This window comes from Mirounga leonina, unplaced genomic scaffold (genome assembly GCF_011800145.1).
Source record: "Mirounga leonina isolate KUSES-001 unplaced genomic scaffold, KU_Mleo_1.0 Mir_176, whole genome shotgun sequence".
NCBI lineage: Eukaryota > Metazoa > Chordata > Mammalia > Carnivora > Phocidae > Mirounga > Mirounga leonina.
In genome coordinates, this window is record NW_023270454.1 from 25,549,051 (window position 1) to 25,558,194 (window position 9,144).

The 9,144-nt window shown below is 34.4% G+C and overlaps 1 pseudogene; it reads left to right on the forward strand.

The window, feature by feature from the left end:
* The first annotated feature begins 7,300 nt into the window (after positions 1 to 7,300).
* LOC118022528 lies at positions 7,301 to 8,719 on the forward strand (annotated as a pseudogene).
* Positions 8,720 to 9,144: the final 425 nt, after the last annotated feature.

Below are 9,144 nucleotides of genomic sequence, written 5' to 3' on the forward strand. Positions count from 1 at the left end.
GACCTCTGTGCATATTGGCATTGAATAATGTGAGTCATTGGGATTGCTATTAAAGAAGTGACCATGATCTCTAAGCACCTGCAATGAAGCAGTATATCCCATTCAGATGCCTTGGGAAAAGATAATTGAAATATATTCCCTTTTGTTTAAAATTGTTGAAGACACACTGCTCGTTATGATAAATTTTCATGCACAACATCCCTTGGAGAAATAGATTTTCATTTCTTGAATGGTCTACATTCTTTTTCCTTTCTGTTAATAAGAAATCATGTATGCTTTTGGGGGGTTGACATTCACAAATGTTGCATTTTAATTTAATGATCATTCACTGTTTCAGCTGCTAATCATTCATTCATTAAAAAAAATAAATAACTATTGAGAGCTTATTATGTGCTAGTAACTTCTCTAAGTCCTAAGAATACAGCAGTAAATAAAGCAGTACTAAAAAACTGTCTTCATGAAGTTTACATTTCAGTAGGGAAGACAGATGAGAAAAAAAATAAAGATTAATAGATAAAGGAGAAAAACAAATTGGCTAAGAACGATGAATAGGAAGTTTTAAACTGCAGGGGTTGAGGGAATAAAATATTATCAGATAGGATAGCAACAGGGGTGATCTTTAATGGGAAGATGACTTTTGAAAAAGGACATGAAGGTCCATAATATTATACTTATATATCCTACTTATAACTTGTATTAAATAATTTATTAAAGACAGAGCAGTTTATTAAATGTATTTTTTAATCTATGAGTATCATTAACACCCTATTGACCTCTAGAAATCACCTCCTACTTCACTGGGCCTCTTAGTCATTGCACTCCCAAACCACTGACATTCTTGCAATTCCTCAAAGTCAAGAAAGACTTTTTCTACTTAGGGACCTTTACTTTTACTGTCCCTATAACATAAAACGTTCTTTTCTCTCTCCTTTTTTTTCCTTCCTCATCAATAAGGTTACTTCCTCAAATGATCATTCCATAATCCTCCCTCATAAAGGAAGTTTTCTTTTGTAATCTAATACAAGCTCTCTTTTATTTGTTTAGATGTAACACTTCAATACCTTTAATCAATATATATGGCTTTTCAGATTTCTACTTCTTATGTCAGTTTGAATATTTTCTGTATTTCAAAAAAATTACCCACTTTATTGAAGCTGTTAGTCACTGGCAAACATTTGTTTTGTAATGTTCCTCTTCATCTTCTGAAAACAGTAAAACACGGATGAAAGAAATTCAAAATGATGCAAAGAAATGGAAAGACATTCCATCCTCATGAGTTGGAAGAACAGATAAAATGTCTATACTACCCAAAGCAATCTATAGATGTAATGCAATCCTCATCAAAATACCAATAGCATTTTTCACAGAACTAGAACAAATAATCCTCAAATTTGTATGGGAGCACAAAAGACCTTGAATAGTCAAAGCAATTTTGAAAAAGAAAAAACAAGAGTTGCCTGGGTGGCTCAGTTGACTAACTGTCTGACTCTTAATTTCAGCTCAGGTCGTGATCTCAGGGTCCTGGAATCAAACCTGACTTCTGGCTCCATGTTTATCGGGGTCTTCTCGAGATTCTTTCTCCCTCTCCCTCTGTCCCTTCCTCCCCCTCTCAAATAAATAAATAAATCTTAAAAAAAAAAAAAGAAAAAACAAAAATGGAGGCATTACAATTCCAGATTCCAAGTTATATTACAAAGCAGTAGTAATTAAAACAATATGATACTACCATAAAAATAGACACATAAGTCAATGGAATATAACAGAAAACCCAAAAATGGATCCACAACTATATAGTCAACTAATCTTTGACAAAACAGGAAGAATATCCAATGGAAAAAGACAGTGCTTTCAACAAATGATGTTAGGAAAACTGGACAGCAACACGCAAAAGAATGAAATTGGACCAATTTCACCAGAGACAAAAATAAAGTCAAAATGGATTAAATCCTTAATGTGAGACAGGCAGCAGCCTCTTTGACCTTGACTCTAGCAACTTGTTATTAATATGTCTATGGAAGTAAGGGGAAAAAAGCAAAAATAAACTATTGGGACTACATCAAAATAAAAAGCTTCTACACAGTGAAGGAAAGAATCAGCAAAACTAAAAGGCAACCTATGGAATGGGAAAAGATATTTGCAAGTGACATATCTGGTAAAGGGTTAGTATCCAAAATATATAAAGAACTGATACAACTAATTGCCTAAAAAATAATACAATTTAAAATAGGCAAAATAAAAACATAGTGATTTTTTTTTTATTTTATTTATTTATTTGACAGAGAGAGACACAGCGAGAGAGGGAACACAAGCAGGGGGAGCGGGAGAGGGAGAAGCAGCCTTTCCGCCAAGCAGGGAGCCCGATGAGGGACTCGATCCCAGGACCCTGGGATCATGACCTGAGCCGAAGGCAGATGCTTAACGACTGAGCCATCCAGGCGCCCAAAACATAGTGATTTGAAGGGGCAACTGCACCCCAATGTTTATAGCAGCAATGTCCACAATAGCCAAAATAAGGAAAGAGCCCAGATGTCCAACGACAGATGAATGGATAAAGAAGATGTGGTATGTATATATATATATATAATGGGATATTACTCAACCATCAAAAAATTGAAATCTTGCCATTTGCAATGACATGGATGGAGCTAGAGGGTATTATGCTAAGTGAAATAAGTCAATCAGAGAAAGAATTATCACATGATTTCCTCATATGTGGAATTTAAGAAACAAAACAGGAGCATAGGGGAAGGGAAGGAAAAATAAAATAAGACGAAATCAGAGAGTGAGACAAACTATAAGAGACTCTTAACTATAGGAAACAAACAGGGTTGCTCGAGGGGAGGAGTGTGGGGAGATGGGGTAAGTAGGTGATGGGCATTAAAGAGGGCTCTTGATGTAATGAGCACTGGGTTGTATATGCAACTGATGAATCATTAAACTACCTCTGAAACTAATAATACACTATATGTTAATTAATTGAATTCAAGTAAAATAAAAAAAAAAAAACTAAAAATGGGCAGAACATATGAACAGAAATTGCTCCAAAGAACACATATAGATGGCCAACAGACACATGAAAATATGCTCAACAACACTGATCATGAGGGAAATGTAAATCAAAACTACAATGAGATATCACCTCACACCCGTCAGCATAACTAAAATCAAAAACACAAGAAACAACAAGTGTTGGTGAGGATGTGGAGAAAAAGGAACCCTCTTGTACTGTGAGTGGGAATACAAATTGGTGCAGCCACTGTGGAAAACAGTATGGAAGTTCCTCAAAAAGTTAAAAATAGAACTCCCCTATGATTCAGGAATTGCACTACTGGGTATTTACCCCAAAAATACAAAAACAGTAATTCAAAGAGATACATGCACCCCTATGTTTATAGCACAATTATTTATAATAACCAAATTATGGAAGCAGCCCAAGTGTCCATCAGTAGATGAATGGATAAAGAAGATGTGGTACATATGTACAATGGAATATCATTCAGCCATAGAAAAGAATGAAATCTTGCCATTTGCAACAACATAGATGGAGCTAGAGAGTACAATGCTAAGTGAAATAAGTCAGTCAGAGAAAGACAAATATCATATGATTTCACTCATATGTGGAATTATAAAAAACAGAACAAATGAGCAAAGGAAAAAAGAGAGAGAGAGAAAACAAGAAGAGGACTCTTAACTATAGAGAACAAATGGATGGTTACCAGAGAGGAGGTGGGTGGGGGCATGGAGGGAATAGGGGACGGGGATTAAAGAGTACACTTATCACGATGAAAAAAAATAATGTTCCTTTTCATTCTTTTACTTTCTGTTGCCCCTGTGATGACATCTTTCATTTTTTTTTTTAAGATTTTATTTATTTATTCATGAGAGACAGAGAGAGAGAGAGAGAGAGGCAGAGGGAGAAGCAGGCTCCCAAGGAGCAGGGAGCCCGATGAGGGACTCGATCCCAGGACCCTGGGATCATGACCTGAGCCGAAGGCAGACGCTTAACCATCTGAGCCACCCAGGCGCCCTACATCTTTCATTTTTAATTTCAGGAATTTGCATCATTTCTTTTTCTTTTATAGTCTAGTTAAATGTTTACCAAATCACTGATCTTTTAAACACAATTTTTTGTTTCATTGATTTTTCTATTTTTGTCTTGTTATTGTATTTATTATTTCTTATTACTTATTTTTCATTTAATTTTCTGTGATTTTCTGATATCTTTTTTTTTAAAGATTTTATTTATTTATCTGACAGATAGATACATAGCGAGAGAGGGAACACAAGCAGGGGGAGTGGGAGAGGGAGAAGCAGGTTTCCTGCAGAGTAGGGAGCCTGATGCGGGGCTCGATCCCAGGACCCTGGGATCATGACCTGAGCCGAAGGCAGACGCTTAACGACTGAGCCACCCAGGCGCCCCGATTTTCTGATATCTTAAGGGAGAATCAGATACTTTTATATTTTTCTTTTCTCTGTTATAACATTTAAAAATATAACTTTCCTTTAAATATGTCATTACACATATCCTCTCAATATCAATAGGTTGTATTTTCTTTATCATTCAGTTTAAAATATTTTCTAATTTCACTTGTATTTTTTTCCTTTGATCCATTGGCTATTTAAGAGTATGCTAATTTATAAAATTTAGGTATTTTCCAGATACTATTTTTTATGAATTTTTAATATAATTTCTTTTGCTCAGAGAATAGTCTATAAAGAATTTAATCATTTTATATTTTACAAAAAAAGCATGTGGTCTATCATGGTCAATTCACAGGCGCAATTGAAAAGAATGTTTATTCTGCTATTGCCATGTGTATGTCAATAAGGTTACATTGATGTCTTTTATAGCCTTTTTGTGTTCTAAACACTTGTCAGTTTCTGAGAGAATTGTGGAAGTCTCTGAATATATTTTGAATTTTTCTATTTCTCTTTATTTTCAAACTCTTTTATTAAAAGCATATATATTTGGTGTTGTATAATACTTTTATTAACTTAATTGACCCTTTTGTTGTTATGAAATATCCCCTTATGTCCATTATAACACTCTTTGTTATGAATTCTAATTTGAATAATATTAATATAGACATTCTTGATTTTATATAATCAGTGTCTGCATGGCATAGCTTTTTCTGTCCTTTGAATTTAGCATATAGGTGAATATTATTCTTTTCCACAGTCGCACAATCTCTGCATTCTAAATAATGTGCTTCATCTCTTTGTATTCAAATTGATAAATGGTACAGTTAGGCTTATATTCACCAGATTGAATCTTTTTGTCTTTCTTTATAGAATATTGACTTTTTTTTGTTAAGTCTTTTTTTTTCTTAATTTATGAATCAGTTTTACTCTTTCGAAGTTCGTTTATAGGTGGATTTTATTTTATTTTATAAGCTATCTTATGTTATTTTGACTGGAGGCCAAACCTAATGACCTCATTTTCACTTGATTATCTACGTAAAGACCTTAGAGATCTATAAGTTGGTCATATTTTGAGGTACTGGAGGTTAGGACTTAAATGACCTCTGAGGGGAAACAATTTGACCCATGAAAACTGAGTATAACAGATGTATATCCAGTAATATAAAGAAATGAGTATGTGAGAATTGATTCAACGGAGCATATCCCAGATGTTCTAGTTCTTAACAAAGCATCAAAGGAGATAAAATTTTCCAAACTGAAATATTTATTCAATGGTATGTAAATTTTAAAATACATCATACCTTAGCATAAACGTGAGGAAAATCAGGGAATGTTATTACAGGACACAGAAGAGTAATGACAGTATGCTCTAATCAGATGTTACTGTAGTATATTGGTTTTGGAAAGTTCTACAAAGTACTCTTTTAGAGAATATAGGAGATTAAAATATTAACAAGGCCCACATTCTGGCTTCATAGAGTTTGTGTTGTATATTGTAGTATACCCTGCTTTTAGTAATAAGTATTATATGAATAAAAATAAGAAAAATGATAAACATTTATAGTCATAGGCCTAAGCTCAGTCCAATCAAAGTAACCAGGTCTCAGTCTGAATTTATTCATGATCTGAAATTTCTTACGGTTTCATCTTGCAATATTTTATCATGATTGATTTTGAAATTGTAATTATGTTTTTATAAAATGCACAAAAAGTTGTCATTATTTTATCTACCGTATTTTGAGGGTACAATGATCTCAGAAAGAACTCCACAAAAGTATTGTCCCTTGGGTGTATATGGTAAACCTATGATGGAAAGATAAGAATGATGGATTTCTTAGCTATTTCATGTAGTGATTACTTGAATATCTATTGCTTATATTAGATCTTATTCCATGATTGATAATGTTCCTGCATAGTACTGAGTAACACTTTTTTTCTGTTCAAAAAATATTTCTTTCCAACTTATTCTCTGTGCATGCTATAGACAGTGAAAATGCTAGAACCACCTTAGGTTTGTTTTAAACTTTTTGTTTAATATATATGATATTTGTTATTTAGCCAAAGATTTTAAAATCCTATCTACTTCCTTTATTAAACTTCAGTTACTTCCAATAAGGATAATAGATGTGTCTTTTGTATTTAATATAAAGCACACATACTTCACTTAAAACAAAATCCATTTTCTGTCTGGAATCCTAAGATTGTATGCTAAATTCTTACCTCTAAACCATTCTGTGTTGTACCACTTTTACATATTATCTTTATCCTATTTTCTTACTAAAACTCTTTCTTGGGAATACATTTATATTTTTGAAACCTTGATAATTTTTTCCTTAGCTTCTTGGAAAATGCATCCTAAAAGGCGTTTAAAAATAAAATGTTTACATATTCCATTTTACATGAAAGGTTCTAAAAACTTTTTTTTATCATTTTAAAATTAAAAAAAATAAAAAAAAAATAAAAGCTTTTATTTTAGAGCAGAGTGTATATCTACATACACACACACACACACACACATACAACTGTGTTCTGTAAAGGCCACATAAGCAAATTAAAAGGGGCTGTGATAAGAATATTTTAGATTTTAGTGGTTGTACTAAACTTCGTTCTTCAGTTATGGATGCAGTATCTCTTTTAGCTTAAACTTTGGTGTGGAGTTGGATCTCCTTGACACTTGGTCCATGTACTTGACCTTTTCTTCTATAATAAATTTCCTTCAAAGTTTTAGGTATCAAATTGGATGATTCTGATGGTTTCTAAGCATATCAGGTCTAAATCTGCATTCACTGACTGTAGATTTATATGTAAGATAAATTTATATGGACTGAGATCACTCTAAGACATTCTTGGGATAAATTATATTTACTACCTGATCCCCATGACGCCTAAGCCTAACCAGCAGACCTGCACACGGGCCATGCAAGAGCGGTATTTGGAAGTCAGTAGGAAACTGTGGGATTTGTATGATGTAAGAATGGATTAAGAAAGGAAGAACTCAATGCCATTTCAAGACCCAATAAATTTGCCGAATTTTATAGTAGACTCAAGCAAATAAAGGAATTCCACCAGAAACACCCAAATGAGATCTGTGTGCCAATATCAGTGGAATTTGAGGAGCTTCTGAAAGTTTGAGAGAATCCAAGAGAACAGGCATGGAACTTGGTGGAGTTCACAGATGAAGAGGGATATGGTTTACTTAGATGTCCATGACTGTTAACCTCAAATACATTAACCTGAAGGCCTCGGGAGAAGCTGGATTATATCACATACTTGTCATCTTTGACCAGTTATTTGACATTTCTACAGAAAAGAAGGATGTCAAATATAAAAGATACCTGGAAATGCTGCTTGACTACCTTCAAGATTACACAGATCGAGCGAAGCTGCTCCAAGATCAGAATGGATTTTTAGGAAGATTCATAATAAGTTTGAGAAGTGGGAGAATGATATCTTTCCTGGGTGGCCAAAAGAGACAAGTGGAGCCCTGACCCATGCAGGAGGCCATCTTGACCTGTCTGCATTCTCTTCTTAGGAGGAGTTGGCTTCCCTTGGTCTGTACAGATTGAAATCTGCTCTCTTAGCTTTAGGCCTGAAGTGAGGTGGGACCCTAGAAGAGTGATCCCAGAGGCTATTCAGCACCTAAGGAAAGTCCCTGGAGTCACTTGACACCTCCCTGCTTGCCAAAAATCCCAAGTCAAAAGTCAAATGAGACACTGAGAGAAACAAAGACATTGCCTTCCCAGAAGCCTTTATCTGTGAATATGTAGAGATTTGGGGGGAACAGCATCATCTCCCTCATGAAAATGTACATGGATAAGGGAAAAATGAGAAGTAGAAAAGTAGAGAAGTATAAGCAGATCAGTGAGAGTGAAGGTGAAGATGAGGAGAATGAGATCATTTACAACCCCAGAAACCTGCCCTTTGGCTGGGATGGCAAACCCATTCCCTACTGTATAGATATAAGCTTCATGGTCTAAACTACAACTGTGAAATTTGTGGAAATTACACCTACTGAGTTCTGGAAGCCTTCCAGTAGCACTGTACTGAATGGCCATGCTCATGGCATGAGGTGTTTGGGCATCCCAAACACTGCCCAATTTGCTAATGTGAAGATGCTGTCTCCCTGTGGGCCAAGCTGAAACTTCAGAAGTCATCGGAACAATGGCATCCTGACACTGATGAAGAATATGAAGACTCCAGTGGGAATGTTGTGAATAATAAGACCGCTGAGGTCTCTCTGGAAAAAGGATTATGGAAGTGCCATTCTTTTATTCATTTCACATTTTCTTACAACTAACTACTATGTGCCTGTAACAAAGTTACATGCAAATACAAAGTATTATCTTTCAGAACTTCAGAAGAGAAGACCAAATTAGGATGTAATATGATAAACATTAAACAATAACAACAACAAAAATGATCAACCAAGAAAAATATTGTTTGTGTCTTTGGAGAAAATATCAATAACAGATTTACACTGAATATGACATTTATTCTAGATTGTAAGTAATAAAGGAGATATTAATGAGGAGAGTAAGATGATTCAATGTAACTAGAGCATGTGCTGTGTATGAATGTATAGAAATTAGAGAGCTACAACCAAATTGAATATTCTTTGAATATGTAAATACTTCCCATGTAGTGCCTATGATACCCACTTTTATTACATACTGTGAATATAACCAGCAGCAAGTAATAGAAGGTAAATTTTTAGTGGACTAA